Below are 21,523 nucleotides of genomic sequence, written 5' to 3' on the forward strand. Positions count from 1 at the left end.
GACTGAGGCGGGACTTGGAGATTTGTGGAGGCTAGGAACTGGCAGAGGAAGAGAGATTACCATGTCTTAGAGGGAGACGGATCTGATTTAGAGCGGTAGAAGAAAATTCATCTAAAATGTAGGAGGAAAGGGAGAACGGCCCTAAGGGAGGGCTGCCTAGAAGGTAATAGGGCAACAAAAATAAAACATAGATTTAAAAGGTATTGAGCCAGGAGTATGGAAGGAAATATATGTTAGTCGAGTGGAGGATTAGAACTGCTCATCCTTTGAGCTAGTCAAGACATATTAAAATTAACTGACATGTGTGTGTGTTTCTCTCCTGAATCCAGATAGTTCCTGAATGGGTGCCCACGTACAACATGTTGGGAGCACAAAGCAGTTTAGTCAAACTACCGCTACATCCCCCCACAAAACCAATGATTTTTATCAATGGTTTGCATTAAAATGTTTTACATATTTGATGTTCTTTTAGATAGAATTTCATGAAATCAAAATTTATAAACTTTTTCCAAAGTCTAATTTTTCTTCATAGTTAGAGATGGAAACTTCCATAACTAACGAACAGGTTGCAATGTGGTAGTTGTATCTGGAAGCAAGTCTGGTAAGAAATGAGTATCAGAAAGCCAGTCATCTGGAGTTAACCGTGTTGCAGTCCTGTGGAAAGACAAAACCTCTTACATGAACTTCAGTGGAAAAGACTTAAAGATGTCTAGGACATGCTACAGGCATGATCATACCTGTGCTTATCCACAGTGTGTCCTCTGGCACATCTCATCAGAGGCTTGTTTGGTTGGTTGTTTGTTTGAGACGGGCCTTCATTGTGTAGCCCTGGTTGGCTTGGCGCTCACTTGTGGACCAGGTTAGCTTTGAACTCACAGAGATCTGTCTGCCTTTGCCACCCAAGTGCTAGGTTTAAAGAGGTGTGCCACTACACCCTGCTTGCTTTTTTTTTTTTTTTTTAATTTTAAGGCAGTCTTATATAGCACAGGATAGCCTTAAAATTAAAAATCCATATGTATCTAAGGATGACCTTGAACTCCGGATCCTCCTGCTTCTATCTCCAAAGAGCTAGAGGTATAGCTGTGTACCATACACACGTGCTCACTTCAGGTGGCACTTCTGACAGCTGTAGACCCAGGGAATACTTACACGTTAATGATTAGAATTTTGGTTTCATGATTTCTATATGTTTAATTTTTAAAAATTCATTGTATTTATGTAATAAGACAAATGATTTCTCATACAGTTCTTATAACGCAATGTAGTGGATATTAGTACCCTTGTGTCACAGTTGAGATATCTGAAGTGAAAGAGGTCAAGCGGCTTATGTGGAAATACAGTGAGAGGCACAGATGAAGTGTAAGAAAGAGTCTGAGCCAGGAAGACAAAGCCAGGAAGACAAAGAATCTGCATTGTCAGCAAGGGCTGACGCTTCTCTCAAGGGAGCGATGCAGCCACGCAGTGTCCTGAGGAACCTTCTTCCTATGACTACTGCCTTTTTACTGTCTCAGGTATCTTTTCAAGTCACAGACGTCAGAAAATTAAAAGTTTATTTCTCTGCTGGTAAAAATGAGCCAGTCCAAAATTCTTGGGCAGGCATGTTCACCTGTCCTGAGGAACCAGGCCAGGGAAGTCTCCATAAGGAGGAGACAGAGGGGAAAGGGAAAAGAAAGAGAGAAAGAGTGAGCAGAGAGAGGGAGAGAAGAGTCTAAAATGTCTGGGTAATATAAGGAAGAGCCTTTGGGGAAAGGGCAGCCTAGCCCCTGGGCTGGGAAGTTCAGGGTACAGAGCTTGGTATGCTATATCTGGACTGAAGGATGCTGGGAGAACCTTGAGGCCTGGTCTGCTTTGGTGTGTAAAATATGCACCTCAGCCCCTTGTCTGGGTCTGAAACCCGACATCCCAGCCTTTTGTTCATAATAATTGAATAAGAGGTGACATAACCATCTACAACTACTTCCTGCTGACATTGGGGGCAACATCATCTTTGGGGACACTAAGAGAACTGGGATGCTGGTAAAGTCCTGGGAGAGCTGGTTGTTTCACTACTGTCCAGGCTGTGGGACCATCTGGGGGATAGGAGTGTGCAGACACAGTTGAAGCACTCTGTGAGGCTGGGCCAGAGCACCTGAGGGTAACTGATTTGGAGCTGTCTGTGATGCAGGCTCTGAGTAAATATCTGGACTTGGCAGGATGTAGAACAGATTTTATATATATAAATTACATATATATATGTATATATGTGTGTATGTGTATATATAGGTGTGTATATATGCGTGTGTGTGTGTGTAGATAGATAGATAGATAGATAGATAGATAGATAGATAGATGCATGCAGAAGGTAAATAAGTAGGTTAAGGAGAAAGAATTTTTCTTGGGTGTACATTTGAAACTTTTGGGCCCAGGGTCTTGGTAGTTGGAAGAGGCAAAGACCAGGGCAAGGGGAATAGATCATCCCTCAGGAATAGGCAGGTGGGGAGGATAACAGGCTGTTGATTGACAGTACTTATTCTGAGTTCATTTGACCAATGAGAGATGGATCCAAGTGGATTCCCTGAAGCTTCTAAGAGTCTTTTTAAGTCCACAAAAAGATAAATTCAGATGTTAGTATTACCACTGTTTAATGTCAAAGCTTAAAACTTTGAAGTCTCACTACAATAGCAGCATAGTGAGGGGAAGAGATCTGAAGCATGTTTTATTCCTCCCATGTACCTTCAATCATTTTTTATCACCATACAATTTTTAATTTCATATCCTCTGACCTTCATAACTTACAGTTACCGATCTCAATGTGTTTGAGATTGTCAAAGGAACCGTCTATTGTGGTGGCTCCCACCTTGACTCCTAGTACTTGGGAAGTAGAGGCAAAAAGGTAAAGGGTTCCATTACATTCGGAATCTGAGGTCAGCCTGGACTATATGAATCTCAACCCCACCCCACCCACTTCCTGGAACTCACTGTAAAACAGGCATGGCCTCAAACTCAGAGATCCACCTGCCTCTGCCTCTGAGCATTGAGGTTAAAGGCTTTTTTCACCACTCACTTCCTGGCTAAAATCCTGTGTCAAAAAACAGATAACCAACCCAACCAACCAACCAACCAACCAACCAACCAACCAACCAACCAACCAAACAAAATCAGTCTACTTCCCCCAGGAAGTCCTAAGTCAATTTTTTTTAATTAGGTATTTTCCTCGTTTACATTTTCAATGCTATCCCAAAAGTCCCCCATACACCCCACCCCCAATCCCCTACCCACCCACTCCCCCTTTTTGGCCCTGGCGTTCCCCTGTATTGGGGCATATAAAGTTTGCAAGTCCAATGGGCTTCTCTTTGCAGTGATGGCCGACTAGGCCATCTTTTGATACATATGCAGCCAGAGTCAAGAGCTCCAGGGTACTGGTTAGTTCATATTGTTGTTCCACCTATAGGGTTGCAGTTCCCTTTAGCTCCTTGGGTACTTTGTCTAGCTCCTCCATTGGGGGCCGTGTGACCCATCCAAAAGCTGACTGTGATCATCTACTTCTGTGTTTGCTAGGCCCCGGCATAGTCTCACAAGAGACAGCTATATCTGGGTCCTTTTAGCAAAATCTTGCTAGTGTATGCAGTGGTGTCAGCGTTTGGAAGCTGATTATGGGATGGATCCCTGCATATGGCAATCACTAGATGGTCCATCCTTTCGTCACAGCTCCAAATTTTGTCTCTGTAACTCCTTCCATGGGTATTTTGTTCCCAATTCTAAGAAGGGGCACAGTGTCCACACTTTGGTCTTCGTGCTTCTTGAATTTCATGCGTTTAGCAAATTGTATCTTATATCTTGGGTATCCTAAGTTTCTGGGCTAATATCCACTTATCAGTGAGTACATATTGTGCGAGTTCCTTTGTGATTGGGTTATCTCACTCAGGATGATGCCCTCCAGGTCCATCCATTTGCCTAGGAATTTCATAAATTCATTTTTTTAAATAGCTGAGTAGTACTCCATTGTGTAAATGTACCACATTCCCAATTTAAAAAAAAAAATGCTTCCTTGATTTCAACTTTAGAGTTCCATATAAATTCTGGACATAACACACTGTTGGGACAATGGAGCATGACAGGAAATGTAATAAGGTTGAGTGGGTCTGAGACGCCAGCACCCATATGAGATGGTAGGTGCCTCCCCGCTCCCTGCCGGATTCCTGGCCCAGAACACATGACCACACTCCCCACATAAGTCACATAGCCCAGAACAGAGTTCTTCATGCTAATGAGGTATCTAGAGGCCCTGGAGGTGTAGCCAATAGGCTTCCCTTCTCGGATATTCCTTCTTACAAATGGTCCACCCTGTAAAGGTGGTATGCTCCAATTTTCCACGATGAACAATCAATAAACAGTTTGGAACCAAGGATTATCTCTTTCATCAAGAACTGCTGTAGGGAGAATGGAGAAAGCCTTTGCCTACTGAGCTGTGCTGCCTAAGTCTCCTGCAGAAGGCCTCTCTGTGATCCCAGACAACTGCCACTAAGGAAAGGACAATTGTAAATGAGCTAAACTGGAGTTCCCATCCCTCCTCCCCCCACCCCCACCCCCTCCCACCCCCCTCTTCAGCCAAGGCCTCCAACTCCATTCCTAACTTCCCTGAGACCCAGTGGTGCCTGGATGTCCAGCAGTTTGGGAGCCCCTGACCCTCCATTCCTGACTCCTCTGTGTGGCACCCCAGTGGCAAGTGGATTCCCAGGAGTCAGGGAACCCCAGATTCAGCCTCCCACATCCTAAGCTGCATTTCCCATGCCCTGAGTGGTGTATCAATGCTTTGCTGGAGCCCAGCACCTGACAACAGCAGCATCTCACTGTTTTGCCCACTCAGCAGTGGTGGAGTGCAACTCCCCACAACATCCCATGATCACCTTAACTTTGCAGTATCTGAGGAATCTGTTCTCTTGGTATCCTACTCATCCCAACCTCCTCTAATGCATCTTTTGGTAGCCCTCTTTTGTTTTGAATCTATCTAAACTATACTTCCTTCAGTGACACCTGGTCTACTCTTTGCCCTGGGGCTCCTTTTTTTTTAATTATTTATTTATTACATGTAAGTACACTGTAGCTGTCTTAGACACTCCAGAAGAGGGCATCCGATTTCGTTACAGATGGTTGTGAGCCACCATGTGGTTGCTAGGATTTGAACTCAGGACCTTTGGAAGAGCAGTTGGTGCTCTTAACCCCTTAGTCATCTCACCAGCCCCGCTCTGGGGCTCCTTATGTGGCAAATTTCCCTCATTATAAACTGCTAGTTAACTTGACCTTGTTAAGGGTCAGCTTGTCCCTGGTGACCTGAGACAGGTTGGGCAGGAGAGATTTGAATCTGGGTTTGCCAAGCAGAACCTAGTGTTTAAATGCCAGAGTGAGCAGGCCAAAGGCCTCACTACTGTGGAAGGGACATACACAATAGTGCAGCTCAGAAAGAACTTTTGTTGTTGTTTGTGTTTGTTTTTGTGTTTGCAGCTCAAGGCTGGCTTGAACTCACTGGAGCTGAGGATGACTGTGAATTCCTGATCTTCCTGCCTTTACCTCCCAAGTGCAGGGGTTATGGGCCTGCACCATAGCTCCTGCCTTAATACTTTATTATGGGACTCAGTCAGGACTTGAGCTGTGCTGTCTGCTTTTAGAGAAAAGGGAGGTCACCTCAGATATCAGAAAGCAGGCATGGTGTGGGGTGCAGGCCCGTAATCCAGGTGCTTTAGAGGCTGAGACAAAAAGATTCTGACAAGTTCCTGCGCATCCTAGGAAACAAACAAACAAACAAAACTAAAAACAAAACTAAAAACAAGCCGGGCGTGGTGGTGCACGCCTTTAATCCCAGCACTCGGGAGGCAGAGGCAGGCGGATTTCTGAGTTCGAGGCCAACCTGGTCTACAAAGTGAGTTCCAGGACAGCCAGGGCTATACAGAGAAACCCTGTCTTGAAAAACAAAAACAAAAACAAAACACAAAACAAAAAACCAAACCAAAAATCCAACAACAACCAAAACCCAAAACAAAAACAAAAACAAAGAAGAGTTCTTTGTGTGTTTTGTTTAGCACTTCTTCAACAGATGCCCTTTAATTGTTGTATGGTTGGATGTATTTGTTACAGTAATGAAAAGCTGACAGATACACTGGTAATAACCACTTACTTGTTATGGTTGCTTAACTAATAGAGATCAAGCTAGATTTGTAGTTTTCTGCATTAATGCTAAAGCTAGTTTATATCAGTTCATTAAGTGCTGACAACTTAAACTTCAAGAAATTGTCAGCTCACTGTTAAATAAGGCCAGTTGATAGGAACTTAAGATATTTAACAAAGACAAAAAGCTCATTATCATTTCTTAATTATTTTGGTAAATGTATTATTATCCGTAAGCTTGTTTCTGTTCTGAGATAGTATCTTACTCTATTGCCCTCATTGGCCTGGAACTCATTTTATAGCCCAAGCCATCCTTAAACATACAACAGTTCTCCTGCTTCAGTGTTCTGGGTGCTATGGTTAGCAGGCCTAAGCCACCACATCTGGATGTCCGTGTTCTTGAGATCTGAGAGACTTGCAGGGCAGAAATACTATGCAAGGCTGTGGGTAAGTGTACATCTTCCCCAGCCTCTGCCCCCCCAATAACTTAGCAAAAATTGCCATAATGGAAATAACACAATCCAAGTTTGCTCTTCCCAGTGTGAGAAGGCTCCTTGTTCCCAGGGATCAGCCCTCCAACCGTTGCTGAAGGGCTGAGTAGACCAGTAGTCCCAGCATGAGAACAACAAGCAACAACAACAACAACAGTGGAAAGAAAATGATCTCAATGAAAGAAAGAGCTCAAAGTGCTCAGTTAACTGGCTCTAAACTTCTCTCTGTTAGTTCAGAGCACATGAAACTGAGGCTTACACACACATTCCTTTCTTCAGGCTGACTTCCGGGGCTGGGGGTGAGGCTCAGTTGGTAGAGTGCTTGCCCATCATGTAAAGTGTCCTGACTTCACTCTTCAATACCACATAAAATTGGGTAATAAAATGTCTGAAAGGCCAGCACTCTGGAGGTGGAGGCGGGAGGTTTAGAAGTTCAGGGCCATCCTTGGTAATATAGTATATAGAGAATTTGAGGACAGCCTGGGTTACATTAAAATGCTGCCTCAGAAAACTAAAACAAATCAAAACCAAGCTAAAGTAACCAACTAATCAAGCCAAACCAACCACCTGACTTTGGGACAGTAGTGTCAGTACTAACACCTTGTAAATCCTTGAAGTCAACAGTACAAAAGCAATGTTTCACAGCCCATACAAAGAAGTCCTACCTCCCCCTGGGACTTCTCTAAAAGTTATAGAATTTTTATTGATTGATTGTGTGTGTGTGTGTGTGTGTTTGCCAGCATGCCCCACAGTGTGCATGTGTTTGTGTGAGGACTAAAGTTATGTTTTAATTTTTAGTTACTATGATTAAAAGATCTATAACACAGCAATGCCTCTAACCTGGAAGCCCAATTGCCCAAGGACAACATTCCTGGAATGCTGGGGGCGGGGGGAACTGTCCATGAAAAATAACAAGCAATGTATTATAGTACACAAGGCCAGTAAACAAGGCTTGGGGTCCCAACTGCACAGGATGTGCTTGATCACACAGAGGTGGGAGCTATGTAGATGTGGATCATCCTTATCCTTGGGGACAGTTGGCCACTGGCCTGCAAGGACAAAAGAAGGAGAAGCTTTGAGCAGGGTTAAGAAGGCCATGAGTACTGGTTGCCTCTGATTGGATGAAAGCAGAAGTATGAAATCTGTGGGTTTTGCTTTTATAAGCCCATGTCTAATATACTTCTGGGCCATTCTCTGACATTCTAGGATTCTAGGGCCTGGACCTGGGCAGTGTCCATCTTCCTGGCCAGTATTTAATAAAGCTTGCTTCAATTTTGGCTCAAAAATTGTGAGCATGGTCTTATTTCCTGGGGCGGAGCTAACATGTCAGTTCTTCCCTTCCACCGAGTGGTCTGTCTCAGGGATGGAACTCATGGTGGTCAGGCTGTCAGGGGAGCCATCTTGCTGACCTCCAGTAGGATATTTCTTATAAAGCGTTGGTGGGAGGCAGGTAGGTCACAGGTGGTTGATTCAAGCTGATAACCCCACGGAAGTCAAAAGAGCAGAGGAAACCCCACAACTCTATTGCTCCCATAGGACTGTAGTCTGACACAACGAGTTGACTAAGAACACTTCCTGTGCTGCAAGGCTTTCTTTTTTTTCACTTCTGCTTTCTCATAGAATGTCAAGGGACAATCCTGTGGATGCTTTCTAGTGACAAGTATCTTTTCTCCTAGTTTCCTTTGCTCAAAGTCCCAGGTATCATAGAGAGAAATCACAGTGACAGGATCAGCCGATCCTATTGTGTCCATAGTCAGAAGAGTTTGTGCATATTAGTGCTTCTCCTTCTGTACAATCCAGGATCCCTGCCTAGGGAATGATGGGACATCCCCCACTACCACCCCAGAGTGGGCAGGTCTCAACACCTCAGTTGACATTCAAAATAATCCCCGCAGGCATGCTCAGAGGCCCATCTTCTGGGGTACTCTAACTTTTGTAAAGTTGACAATACTGACCATTCTCTCTTTCAACTATTCTTTCATTCGGATGTACCCCATCCACCCTTTTCATTTCACGCAGCCAAGTCTCCCCTCAAACTCACTATGTGACCAAGGATGACCTTGAACTCTTCATTCTCCTGTTTCTACCTCCCAAGTGTTGGGATTACAGGTGAGTGCTACAGGCTTGGTAATTTATAGGAAGAATATGAGGGCAGAAATTGCATGTGCGGAGTTAAGATTTAGTCACCCAGCAATGGTAGAGCTTTCAATGTTAGTTAATTGGTGATAATTATAAATTTACAGTAAAAAAAAAAAGGTTGGGGATATGGTTCAGTGGTTAAGAACACTGACAGCTCTTTCAGAGGACCCAGGTTCAATTCCCAGCATCCACACGAAAGCTCATAACTGTCTATAACTCCAAGCTCTGACACCCTCACATAGAGACATACAAGTAGGCAAAACACCAATGCACATTAAAAAAAAAACAAATGAATAAAAATTTACAACAATCAAACTGATGAGGTTGACACATAACCCATGAACTACACACAGAAGGCATACAGGTCAGTTCTGTAACTGAAAACGGCAATGGGAAAGGCAGCCTTGGAGCTTGTCTGAAGGAAAAGCTAAGGAGATCATTTGCATATTGCTGGGATGAAGACCACAGGCTTTTGAGGCAGCTCAAATTCTAGCCTCCTATTTCCAAATAATCTATATTAAACAAGTTACCTAACACCACTGCAGCTCTGTTTCCTCATTTGTAGAGTGGGAATAATGTGTCTGCGGTGTGTTATGAGGATTGAATAAGATCACGGGACTAGCCTGCGTTCTGAGCTATTGTTGGGAAGTTAACAGAAGTTCTCAGCCTTGAGAAAAGTAGAGACAAGATTGCTCTTGAGAATCAGAGGTTAAAGAGCTGGAGATACTTCAACAACTTCCATAAGCCTCTAGGGAAAAGCAAGGTTAGTTAGGATCGGAGAAAACATTTCAAGTACACTTGGAAACCCGAAGAAGAGCCAGTCTCCCAGATAAGGAGGTGACAGAAATAGAGGCATCTGCCTTTGAGTGTGTAACCCCCATGACAGTGACAGTTCCCTGTCAATGACTGAATGAGCCCAGGTCTGTGCATGTGTGTGTTTGCTAGACAAACTCTGGTATTGTTACTCAGATCCACTGCATTTTTCTTTTCTTTTTTTCTCTTTTCTTTTGAAATAACATTATCTCATTGGCTTAGTGCCTGCTGCAAGACAAGTGAAGCAAACGACCTTCAGGCATCTGTCCATTGTCCTTTTATGCCTCTACAGTAACTGGAGTTAAAAAAAAATCCACACCATCTGCCACAATATCTGTAATTATGCAAGAGTGGTACTCACACCTTGGCAGTAACCAACAACTCACTGATTGAACTTAAGACCCACTCAACAAGAGGGAAACCATGCCAGGTTCTGGAAACTAGCCAACAACCCAGAGCTAGTGAAGCCATGGATCTTAGACAAGAACCTACAACCAAAACTTTACTAAGCCAGTATATGCCCTAACTACACTCTAAACATCTGTCTTTATATCCACAATTAAGCGCCCTCCTCATCCCTCATCAAGAAAACTTTTTGCAGCAAATAGAGGCCATTACAGAAAAAAACAACCAATCGGAATGCAGAGAACAAGAGCTCACAGGTACCCAAGCCTACTACAACACAACTCCTGTACTTAAGCTTCTGTACCTTGGGGATCGTTAAGGAAGAGGAGGGTAGAAGGATTGTTAGAATCAGAGTAGTAGGAAGTTTGCTGTGAGACTGCGTCTTCTAGAAATGTCAGAGAAGCTCCACTGAAGTGGAAACTCATGGGTTTGTCAGAAAGTCGTTTGGATGGTGTTTTGCTGGGGCAGACACATGAAGAAATGTTTGGCTGATGTGGACACAGGTGAAGGACTAAGGCAGACTCATGAAGGAACATTTAGCTGAAGCAGACACAGGTGAAAGGATGTTCTGCTAAAGCAAGCTCGTGATGCTTGTGAAGGACACGTGATGAAGGATTCTTTGCTAATGACACATGTAGCAGTGAATTTTGGCTACACTGCTTTGTGCATCTGCCCAGAAGCTAGTTTGGGATCCTCAAATGAAACACACACACACACACACACACACACACACACACACACACACACACACACTAGCTTATTTTTTAAATGCCTTGGCTATCTCAAAGGCTGGGCACTCCTAAACCTTCCACTCCTACTCCAGGCTCAATTGGGGAAGTGGCCAATGGCTCCATTCCTCCCTGTGTCCTACCTGTACATCTCTATCCTGCCCCTGGCCCAGTCATTGGCTGTTGGCATCTTTATTGATCGATCAAAACTCAATTGGGAACAATGACTTTCAGCATCTGGACACGCAGATTCCTGATTGAATCAAAGCATTACAACCAGTCTCCAACAGACATGCATGTACTGATCCACCTTCCATTAAGTAGTTGAGCTTCACTTGTTGGAACTCCATAGAAAGAAAAACACCAAAAAACTTCTGGTGATGTGCTACAGTTTCTTGCCACTTCCTCAGACTTGGGCTGGTTGGCAGAGTGATGTCAGCCATGCTGGTGCTGAGGCAAGACCCATGGAGGAAGAGTGATGTTTCCAGGGCATAAATAGGACTTGATGGACAGTGACAGAGACAGAGCTTGGCTTGCTGGTACAGCTAGCTGTACACTGCTTATGGGTCTTGCATCTTCCTTGGGAGAGGCATAGCCAAGAACTTCTCCTGGCTTTCCTCCTGGTCCAGTTGTGGGATGGTAGAACCATGCCAGGAATCTTGGTGGGTAGAGCAGTTTGAGACTCAGAGACTCTGTGGGCACACCTGAGACTTTGGCAACTCCCCGCTCCCTGTCAGCCTGGAACACATGCCACACTCCCCACATCAGGAAACCTGACCTGTGGTCACCTCAGCCCAGAACAGAGTTCTCCATGATAATGAGGGACCTAGAGGCACCAAGTGCTTAGCCAATAAGCTTCCCTTCCTAGACTTTCCTCCCTGCAAAAGGTATTTAATATTGAGTCAGACCTTAAGAAGGAGGTATGCATCCATTTCCCACCATGAACAGTCAATAAACAATTTAGAACCATGAAATATCTCTTTCCATCTACCACCACACGGAGACTGTGGAAAAGGTCTTAGCCTACCGAACTGAAGCTAAATCTCCCATAGAAGTACCTTCTGCACTCCCAGACAACTGCCACCATCTCTGTAGCCCTAGATTGTGCATTTGGGCAGACTAAGTCTGTCTTCCTGGCTCTGGTTACTCTGGGCCCTTTCAGAGAAAAGGACAGATCAAGCCAGACTTAGCTTGTTGGCTGTGGACAGAGTGCTGGAGCATCCTCCAAGTTCACATGCTGAAGCCCTTTCCCCAGGTATCTGTCTTTGGAAACAAGGCCTTGAAGACTGTGATTAGGATAACACTGTTAGGGATTCCTCACCCAATCTGGCTCATGTGCTTATAAGAAGAGGGGCTTAGGGCCTACATGAGATTCCAGAAAGAGCAAGTACAGAGAAAGGCCATGGGAGAACATAGTGAAGAGGGAGCCATCTGCCTAGGAGGTTGGGAAGCCTCAGAAAAAGCTTAACCTGCTGACTGTAAGCTTTAGCTTTTTAGCCTCCAAAGCTTCCACCAGAGAATTCCCATTCTTCAGGAGAGTGGTGATTACGAACTGATGGCATGACTATTCCAAGGTATGGTTACTCAGAAGGTTTTTATTGTAGATATGTGTTAAGTTTCAAACCCCAAACAGTTGCTGAGGTGTCTATTTAATATATCAAACCAGACCTGGTCTCCAGGTCCTCCCAGCATCCCTCAGTCCCTACCTATTATAGGGCATGGCTAGCATACACACCCTCTACCCAGAATTCTCCATCGCAGGGGCTGGGCTGCTCTTCCCCAAAAGTTCATCCCTATATAATCCAGACATGCTTACCTGTCTCTTTTTGTACCTTTGGCCTCCTGGCTGCTGCACCTCGTTCCCCTCCCTCCCCTCTCTCTTCCTCTCCTCATCTCCCCACATGGCTCATCTCAGTTGATGAGACTCATGTCCATTGGACTCTCCCAGATGTCTCTGACTCTAGCTATGCTCTCCCACATATCTATAATAAACTTTCTCCTCTACCATACCTAGGAGCAGTCCTTTCCTTTCCTTTCCTTTCCTTTCCTTTCCTTTCCTTTCCTTTCCTTTCCTTTCCTTTCCTTTCCTTTCCTTTCCTTTCCTTTCCTTCTTATTTCTTTTCTTTTCTTTTTTTCCTTATTCAATATGAGGAGAGAAATGACTCTGAAAGAGTCCAGAGCAGAGAGATAAAGTAGGAGACCGAACATGACTAGCAGACTGGATTTGGCCATGAGAGGAGGGGGAGTGGAGCACCATAGAAGAGAAAGAGACAACCAAGAGAAAGGAGCAGAGAGAGAAAGCACAGCCTTTATAACAGGGCTATAAAGACAAGAGAAGCTTGGGGGAGGGAAGCCCAGGAGCTGGAAAAGTTTAGGGGAAGGGGCTGGGTGAGAAAAGCCAAGATGTTAGCATGGACTCTGAAATATGTAACAGGCACTTGCAATATTGAGGGATCCTGGAGACCAGAGCGTGCTTTGGTGTGCTAATAGGCACCACAGATAACCATTGGTCCCTCCTGTGGTAGAGGGGAACCAGCTTCACAAATTCCCGAGGAATGCTGGCTTTTGTCTAACTGCCAGAAGTTGGACCTTACAGTTGACTCTGGTATGTTGTTATGACAGTCCTAGCAGACAGAGAATGCATGGCCAGGATTCCTAGCGGCTGGGGTATTAAAATCTAGGTTTGGGCCTTTGAGACCACTCAGTAGTGACAATGCTTGCCACCAAGGCTGATGACCTGAGTCTGATCCCGAGGATTCTCATGATGGATGGAAGGCATGAACTCCCAAAAGCTTTCCTCTGACCTGTACATGCATGCTGTGGCAAGAGTGTGCCCACATACACATGAAATAAATACATGAATGAAATAAAAATGTAGGCTTATGTCAGGCATGGAAGTACCAGGATTATGTGTGTGTGCTCCCACATCCTGCTCACATCTGTTCTCAGGAGGGATTTATCAGCATTTACTGTCCTCTCTCAGTACCAGGTTTCCAACTGAGACCCTCGCTAACTCTCCAATACATCCAGGGCCTTGCTTTCTTTGTCTTTTATACCTAGGCCAGGGCCAGGAGAGGGTAATGATGGGTGTTTCAGTTTGCCTTTCTCTAGTCCAAGGCTAATCAAGCAGGGGCACTGTCTACCTGCTGCTTAAGCCAGAAATTCTGCCCAAGGTAGAGGGAAGCAGAAGTGATGGGTGTAGGGATGGGGTGGGCAGAGCCTGAACTCAGTCCTGGGATAGAGAGAATCATAAAGGTAGACCAGGGCAGCTGAGTGGAAGCTGGCCAGAAGGTCTGGTCAGGAGCCAGGGGAGTGGGAACAGTGCCTGGGGAGAGTGGGGATTACTTTGGAGTCAGTAAAAGGCTGATTATTTGCTTTAGAAAGACAAGGTCTGGGACCAGCTGCGGAGGTGGTGTTTTATACTCAGGTAATCCCAGAACTTGGGAGGTAGAGCCAAGAGGATCAGGAGTCCAAGGCTGAGTCTGAGGCCAGCCTAGGATAGACGAGATCCTCTCTTAAATGCAGCCCCCTTTCTCCTAGACCCCCAAATCAAGACAGGGTCTAGGAGACCCTGAACTGGCAGAAGGCTTGATCATTACACCTATCAGATGGAAAGCTACATTTGCGTTAGGAACTTCTTATCATCCTTGTTTTGAGACAGAGCCTTGCTGTGGTAGCTGGCCTGGAACTCACTATGTAAGCTGTTCCAGGCTGGAGCTTACAGAGGGGGAACCTTCCTATCTCTGTCTCTCAGATACCGGGATCACAGGTATCCACCACTACACCAGGTTTTATAAGCCTTTGACCACTAGAAGTAAGGGCCCAGCAATATAGCACTTTCTCTTTCTTGTTTTAAGTTAGTTTGAGGAGTGAAGTCAGGAGACCTTGGATATGATAAACACACAGTTCTCCACTAAACTGGGCCTTAGCCCCTGTGTTTTAGAGAGGATCTCATTTCTAAAAAAAAAAAAAACAAAACCTTTTTTGAAAACTTATCTGAAGAATGAGAGAAATAAAGTAAAATGCATTATATGAAATTTAACCACAGATGAAATTAAAATTCATCTATAATCATTAGACAAATAGTGTTATTCTTAATAAATTATTCAGGAAACCTTCAAATCTTAAAGATCTGCACTTATATACTTACATGTTTCCTCATAAGGGAAATCATGTTATAACATTTTTTTTTTCAGATTTTAAATTATGTGTGGATGTATGTGGTGGGTATGTGCACATTAGTAGAGATTCCTTTGGATCCCTTTGGAGTTACAGGTGGTTGGAAGCTGCCCAACATGGGTGCTGGAGCCAACTCATGTCCTCTGCAAGAGCAGTATGTGCTCGTAATTGCTGAGTTATCTCTCTAGCCCTTTCCCCCCCTCCCCCTCTCCCTCTCCCCCTCCCCCTCACCCCCTCCCCTTCCCCTTTTCCTTCCCCTTCCCCCCCCTTCTTCTTCTTCTTCTTCTTCTTCTTCTTCTTCTTCTTCTTCTTCTTCTTCTTCTTCTTCTTCTTCTTCTTCTTCTTCTTCTTCTTCTTCTTCGAGACTGGGTCTTCATAGCTCAGGGCAGACCTCAAACTCTCTGTGTTTTTTGACCTTTGAACTCCTGATCCTTTTACCTCTGATTTCTGGAATCCCAGGCACGTACCAGCACACCTGGCTCTGTTATAATTCTTAAGTTAAAAACAAATCAATTTAATATCCCTTTTCCTGCTTGATGCTAAGTATCTTGCTGAATTATAAAATTAGCTATTTTTCTTCTTTTAAAAAGTTTTACTTGTTTTGTTTCCCATAAATAAACAACACTTAAAAGCTGTGCGGATTTAGTTATGATAATCAGCAACTTCAGATACAAGCTTGTAATCCCACAAGTCAAATCTTCATCTTCTTCAAAGGGGACTGTCCAAATAAAGGAAGAACAGTGTGTATTAGGCAAGGTGCTCTCCCAGGCACGCCAGGGCTTGGAACCGGCTTAATTCTCAATCATGCATCCACTTATGTCCACTTCAGTCTCCACTGGATGCCTGACTTTATCTTTAGTTATTTCAGTTTCCTCTTCTACAAAAGCAGGGATTGGGCCTCCTGGTGTCCAGCCTTGATGTTCCGTTGCTGCCACGAAAAGCTGCTTTTGATTGTGATTGTCAGAAAATGAGTCAAGACCCAGAGACACGAAGCAACCAACCACCCACGCCTGGTGTCAGAGCAGCAGCCTGTGGGTGAAGTGCTGAGATGCCTGGCTTTTAGCTGGAGACACTTTCCCTTGTGTCGTGCAGGTTCGCATTCTTTTCGGAGGTAATTTCCCTACTCCAAATCTGAAAACAAACCAGGAGAAACCCACATGAGATCTTGGGCAAAGATTAACTTCCTTTAAGGAAACAGTCATTTTTCTGGGTGGCTTGATCTAAGTCCTAGCTAGCTTATTGTGGTCAGAGGCTTCTTTCTAATGAGGCTGCAAAACCACATGAAAGTGGACCAAGTGCCCGCACTCAGTGTAAATGAGTGGTGTCGAGGCCACACAGTACCTTTGTGGTAGGTGTGTGGCCTGAGGGCAGAAGCTGTTCCTGGCTCATCTGTGTGATCAGCAAGACAGGGTTCCACACCTCATGCCTTCTCCCATGTGCCTACCTCATAGAGCAAGACTGAGACAGGGGAGTAGGCTGGCAGAGTGAAGGAGACAAAGGTATAGGAATGGCATCTCAGGAGAGTTTGTTCAGTCTCCACTTTGGGAACTCTCAAGGCTGCTCAGCCTTTCCTAGCCACACACATGGGACTTTGTCCTTCCTTCCAAAGACAGGAAGAATGCCAGGAACCTAGGTCTGTGTTCTACCTGCTGCCTTTCTTGTTTTTAATGGGGCTGGGGATTGAGCTTGGCTTCACACACACCAGGTAAGTGCTCTACCCGCAGCATGCTGCCTGTTGTTTGTGAGACAGTCTTGCTGTGTATCCCTGGCTAGCCTGGTGCTTGCTACATAATCCATGCTGGCCTCAGACTCTGCCTCAGGAGGATATCACCTCGGTGCACTGCCTCTCTTCACACAATCTTGAATTCACTATGGATTTCCTTACTAACACAGGGAAAAGGTCAAATCAGACAGACACTGTTGAACTTTAGAACTTATGGGACTAAGTTTGCAAAAGTCATTCATGGTATCTTCTGCCTTTTCTGACTCTAGGGATAGCTTTGAAATTTGGGGGTCAGTAATATAGAGGTTCCTCTGGTTGAATGATTGCTCACTTGTCAGAGATCTCAGTTATCTTGTTTCCTTCTCTCTCTCTCTCTCTCTCTCTCTCTCCCTCTCCCTCTCCCTCTCCCTCTCCCTCTCCCTCTCTCTCTCTTTCTCTTATCTGTGTAACTCAGACTGACCTCAAACTCCCTATGAAGCAGAGGGTGGCCTACTGATCCTCTTGCCTCCTGCATTGCTAGGATTACAGGCATCTACTGCCTTCCACAGCTTAGTTATTGGATTTCTAGGGGCTGTGTGATACCAGCAGGTTTCTTATTGGCTTTTCTTCCAATGTACCCCATGCCGTGGCCCTGAGCATCCTTCCAGGCAGGTCTCAAAGCTATGGACTCAGAGGTTGTGTGAAGCTCTGTTTCTCCTTCATTACCTCTCTCCTTGCTAAAAGGGAGTGGAGAACTCTGGAAAGAGTGCAGATACCGAGAGGGAGGGACATTGCCAATAAATATGTCTGCTCAACCCCAAAGCACAGAAGAATCTCTGTGATAGACAGAGGTGGGAAAAGAAACAGGAGGAAAGGTCAGGGTGACAGGATAGGCTATATAGAGAAATCCTATGTTGAAAAACTAAACCAAAGCAGAGAGAGAGAGAGAGAGAGACAGAGACAGAGACAGAGACACAGAGAGAGAAGCCCAGGAGGTTGGAGAACCAAAAAGAACCCACCCAACAGTGCCAAATGCTGCTACAAGGCCCAGCCTGCTTGTACAGGCCTGTCATCCCAGTCCTGGGAACTGGATTCAGCTGGATAAGGAATCCAGGGCCATCTTCCACTACTTAGAGAGTTAAATCTAGGCAGAGCTGTCTGAGACCCTTTCTCAAATGAGTGAACTAGTGGGCAGTGCAATGGCTCAGCAGGTATGGTGGTGCTTGCTGTTAGTACCTGATGACTTGAGTTCAATCCCCAAAACCCGAGGTGAAAGGAGAGACTTCACGTGGCACATGTGTGCCTTCCCCACAATAATAAAAATAAACAAAACAAAGTTTTAAAAAAACTTAGAGCTAACAAATTTCTAGTCTGAAAAAAAAAACTTAATTGTTTTATTTATTTATTTTCCACATCAAGCTTTAAATTTGGTGGTGGTGGTGGTGGGGGCATAATGGCTATTCCTGGTTGCCAACTTGACTATATTTAGATTGAACTACAATCCAGAATTGTAAGGCTCACCTGTAATCCAGATCTTGAGGCTAGGAGATACAAGTTTCTGACATGAATCTTGGCATGGAGAACTTGAGGCATAGTGGCTATGAATCTTAGGCTAAGGCAAAGAGATCTCTGAATTCAAGGTTTGCCTAGGACAAAACAAGTTCCAGAACCAGGCATGGTGGTACACACCTTTAATCTGGGCCACACCTTCTACTGGGGACCTACATAAGGACGTTGGAAGAAGGAAGATTCACTCTTCTTCGTCTGCTTGAATTTACTTGCCAGCACATCTGTTGGAATCTACTAGCCTTGTGGGACTGAACAACTACGAGATCTTTGGACTTCGTATTCACAGCTGACCATTGTTGGGGAGTTGGACTATATACTTTAAGTATCATAACAAATTCCCTTAAAACATAGAGACTAACCACAAGTTCTGTGACTTTAGAGAACCCTGACTAATGCAGGGGCATCTGAAGAAATGGCCTATCAATTAAAAACATCCTGAGTACCTACATTAGGACGCTCACAACGACCTGTTAACTCCAGCTCCAGGGACCTAACACCTTCTTCTAGTTTCCATGGGGACACACACACACACACACACACACACACACACACAGAGAGAGAGAGAGAGAGAGAGAGAGAGAGAGAGAGAGAAACAGAGACAGAGAGGCATACACATAAATAAAAGGAAATCTTTAAAACTACGTGGTTTGTGTGTGTGTGTGTGTGTGTGTGTGTGTGTGTGTGTCTGCTAGTCTGTCAAAAGACCTTGCTCAAGAGCTGGGCATAATGACATGTACCTATAATCCCAGCACTTAACAAGTGGAGGCAGGAGGACTGGGAGGTTCAAGTCCAATCTTGGCTGTAGAAAATGTGTGAGAGGCTTTTATCCTTGAGTTCTGGCCATATGCTGTGATTTTGACTTAGTTCATGATCTCAGCTAAGGACTAATTCCAGAGCCAAGCAAAAAGTCAAACCAATCCACAGCCTAAACTGGAACCCATATTAAAGATCAGACTTACGAAGGTCATTCTAAGCACATTGCTTTAGAACATGTCAGTATTGGTTCAGGCACCAGCTGATGACCCCACACAAAACCCAGCAGAACATTCTCAGTGTGAAGTGGCATGCATGTATACTGACAACACAGCCTGACCTCCACTGAGTGACAAGCCCTATGTACAACTTAACACTCCCTAGTGCAGATCAGCACAGAATTAAAGTCCTCCAGACTAACCCAGATCAGAGCTAAAGCATGACTCAGCATGGTCCAGTCCTATAATGTGCTGGCCTACTCTCAGACTCATTAGTCTATCTGTCAACCACTTAGTGTCACCCTGCTACCTCCAGATGTTGCAGTAGATGCTGAGACTTGGACATGGGAGGACTTCCTAATAGCTCGAATCATCCATGAAGCCTAAGTAAAGTCAACACTTCCAGAATGGTGTCATCAAATAACCACAGGATTTTTTCTCATGACATATTTTGCTTCATCTGCTTAAGCAATTTTTAAATTGCATAATGGTATGTCCTATACTGACACCATCCCATCACCTATGTCCCAGTAGGTTTCTATACTGCCTATGACCTATTTCAACAAATATTTACCTAGAAGACCAAAAGTATTGCCTTTAACTTGTAATCTCTAACTCTACAAAAGGAGATTAATAAATTAATAAAAGTACTGTAAGTACAATGAAGGTATAATGAAAACACCTTCAGAGTTCAGTAGAAGCATGATGGAAGAGTGGTTTCTCAGGTCAACATGGCAACATGTGCATGTGATCCCAGCATTTGGAAGGCAGAGGCAGAAAGATTATGGAGATAAGGTTGAAGCTAGTCTGAGCTACACGGTGAATTCGTTTTAGGCAACATGTGGCCCAGGCTGGCCTTGAACTTGATCCTCCTGTCTCTACCTCCCAAATCTGGGCTTGTAGGTGTACACCAACATACCCAGCTCAAAAGAATTGTTCCTTAGTTTAAAAGAATGTGGTGTGGTTAGAAGTAATCTATATTTTGTGCCCACTCCCATTCATGTGTGTGTGTCAGTGTGTGCAGAGGTCAGTAGAGAACCTTGGGTGCTGTGGTGGTTTGAATATGCTTGACCCAAGGAGTGGCACTAGTGGGAGGTGTGGCCTTGTTGGAGGAAGTGTTTCACTGTGGGGGTGGGCTTTTAGACTCTCCTCCTAGCCCCATGGGAGCCACTCTTCTCCTATTTGCCTTTGGAACAAGGTGTAGAACTCTCAGCTCCTTCTCCAGAGCCATGCTTTTCAACATGATGCTAATGGACCAAACTTCTGAAACTATAAGCCAGCCCTAATTAAATCTTGTCTTTATAAGAGTTGCCTTGGTCATGGTGTTTACTGTTCACAGCAGTAAACCCATAACTAAGATAGGTGCTATTCCTTAGGTGATAGCCTCTTTCTTTCTTTCCTTCCTTCCTTCCTTCCTTCCTTCCTTCCTTCCTTCCTTCCTTTCTTTCTTTCTTTCTTTCTTTCTTTCTTTCTTTCTTTCTTTCTTTCTTTCTTTTTTTGAGAGAGAGAAGCACTCTCTGGGCTGGAACATAGGAGGTAGGCTAGGTGGGTTAGCTCATGAACCTGAGGAATCTGCCTGTCTCTGCCTCCTAAGCAGTGGGATTAGAAGCTTGCACCATCATGCCCGGCTCCCTGCCGCCACAGACACACAATGGTTCTGGGATGTAACTCAGGTTCCAGTGTTTGCGAGATAAGCCCTTCACTGACAGAGCCTCTTCCCAGGCCTCCTCTGTGCTGTGATGAATAGGTAGGAGTTTATTCTTTTTGTTTTTGTGATCCTGAGGATTGAACCCAGGGTCACCTGCCTGTGAGACAAACTTTCTACTAATGAACTATATCACCAGCTCTTAGCTGGGTCTCTCTATTTTTGGGAGTCGAGATAGAACAGGGTGTTACTGTTTAGCTCTGACCAGCTTAGAACTCACTCTGTAGAACAGAATTGGCTTAGAACCTGCATTGATCTTGCTTCTGCCTCCCAAGGGCTGGGATTATAGTCTTTTGTCACCTGGCTGCCTTTTCCCTTTTCCCCTTATTGTTCTATTATTACTGTTATTGTTATGCCAACCCATAGGATAATGCCACCTGCATTCAGGGTGGGCTTTTCCTCCACAGTTGTCATTGGAAGTTCTCACATGCACACTCCAAGGTATGACTCATAGGTGCTCTGGTGTTTCTTGATTCAATCCATCTAAGTGAAGAGTAGGATGGGGGTTGTTTTCCTAAGTATGTGTGTGCAGAGTGCTCTTCCAGTCATTGATTATGAACTTCTTAGAGTTTCAACAACATGGCTGCCTAAATAAGACCCGGAAAAAGATGACACCAATAGACATGATGACTGGCAGGGGAACATTTCAAGGGGCCCTGACCCTAAACAAAGAACTACAG

Source organism: Mus musculus, chromosome 7 (assembly GCF_000001635.26).
Source record: "Mus musculus strain C57BL/6J chromosome 7, GRCm38.p6 C57BL/6J".
Taxonomy (NCBI): Eukaryota; Metazoa; Chordata; class Mammalia; order Rodentia; family Muridae; genus Mus; species Mus musculus.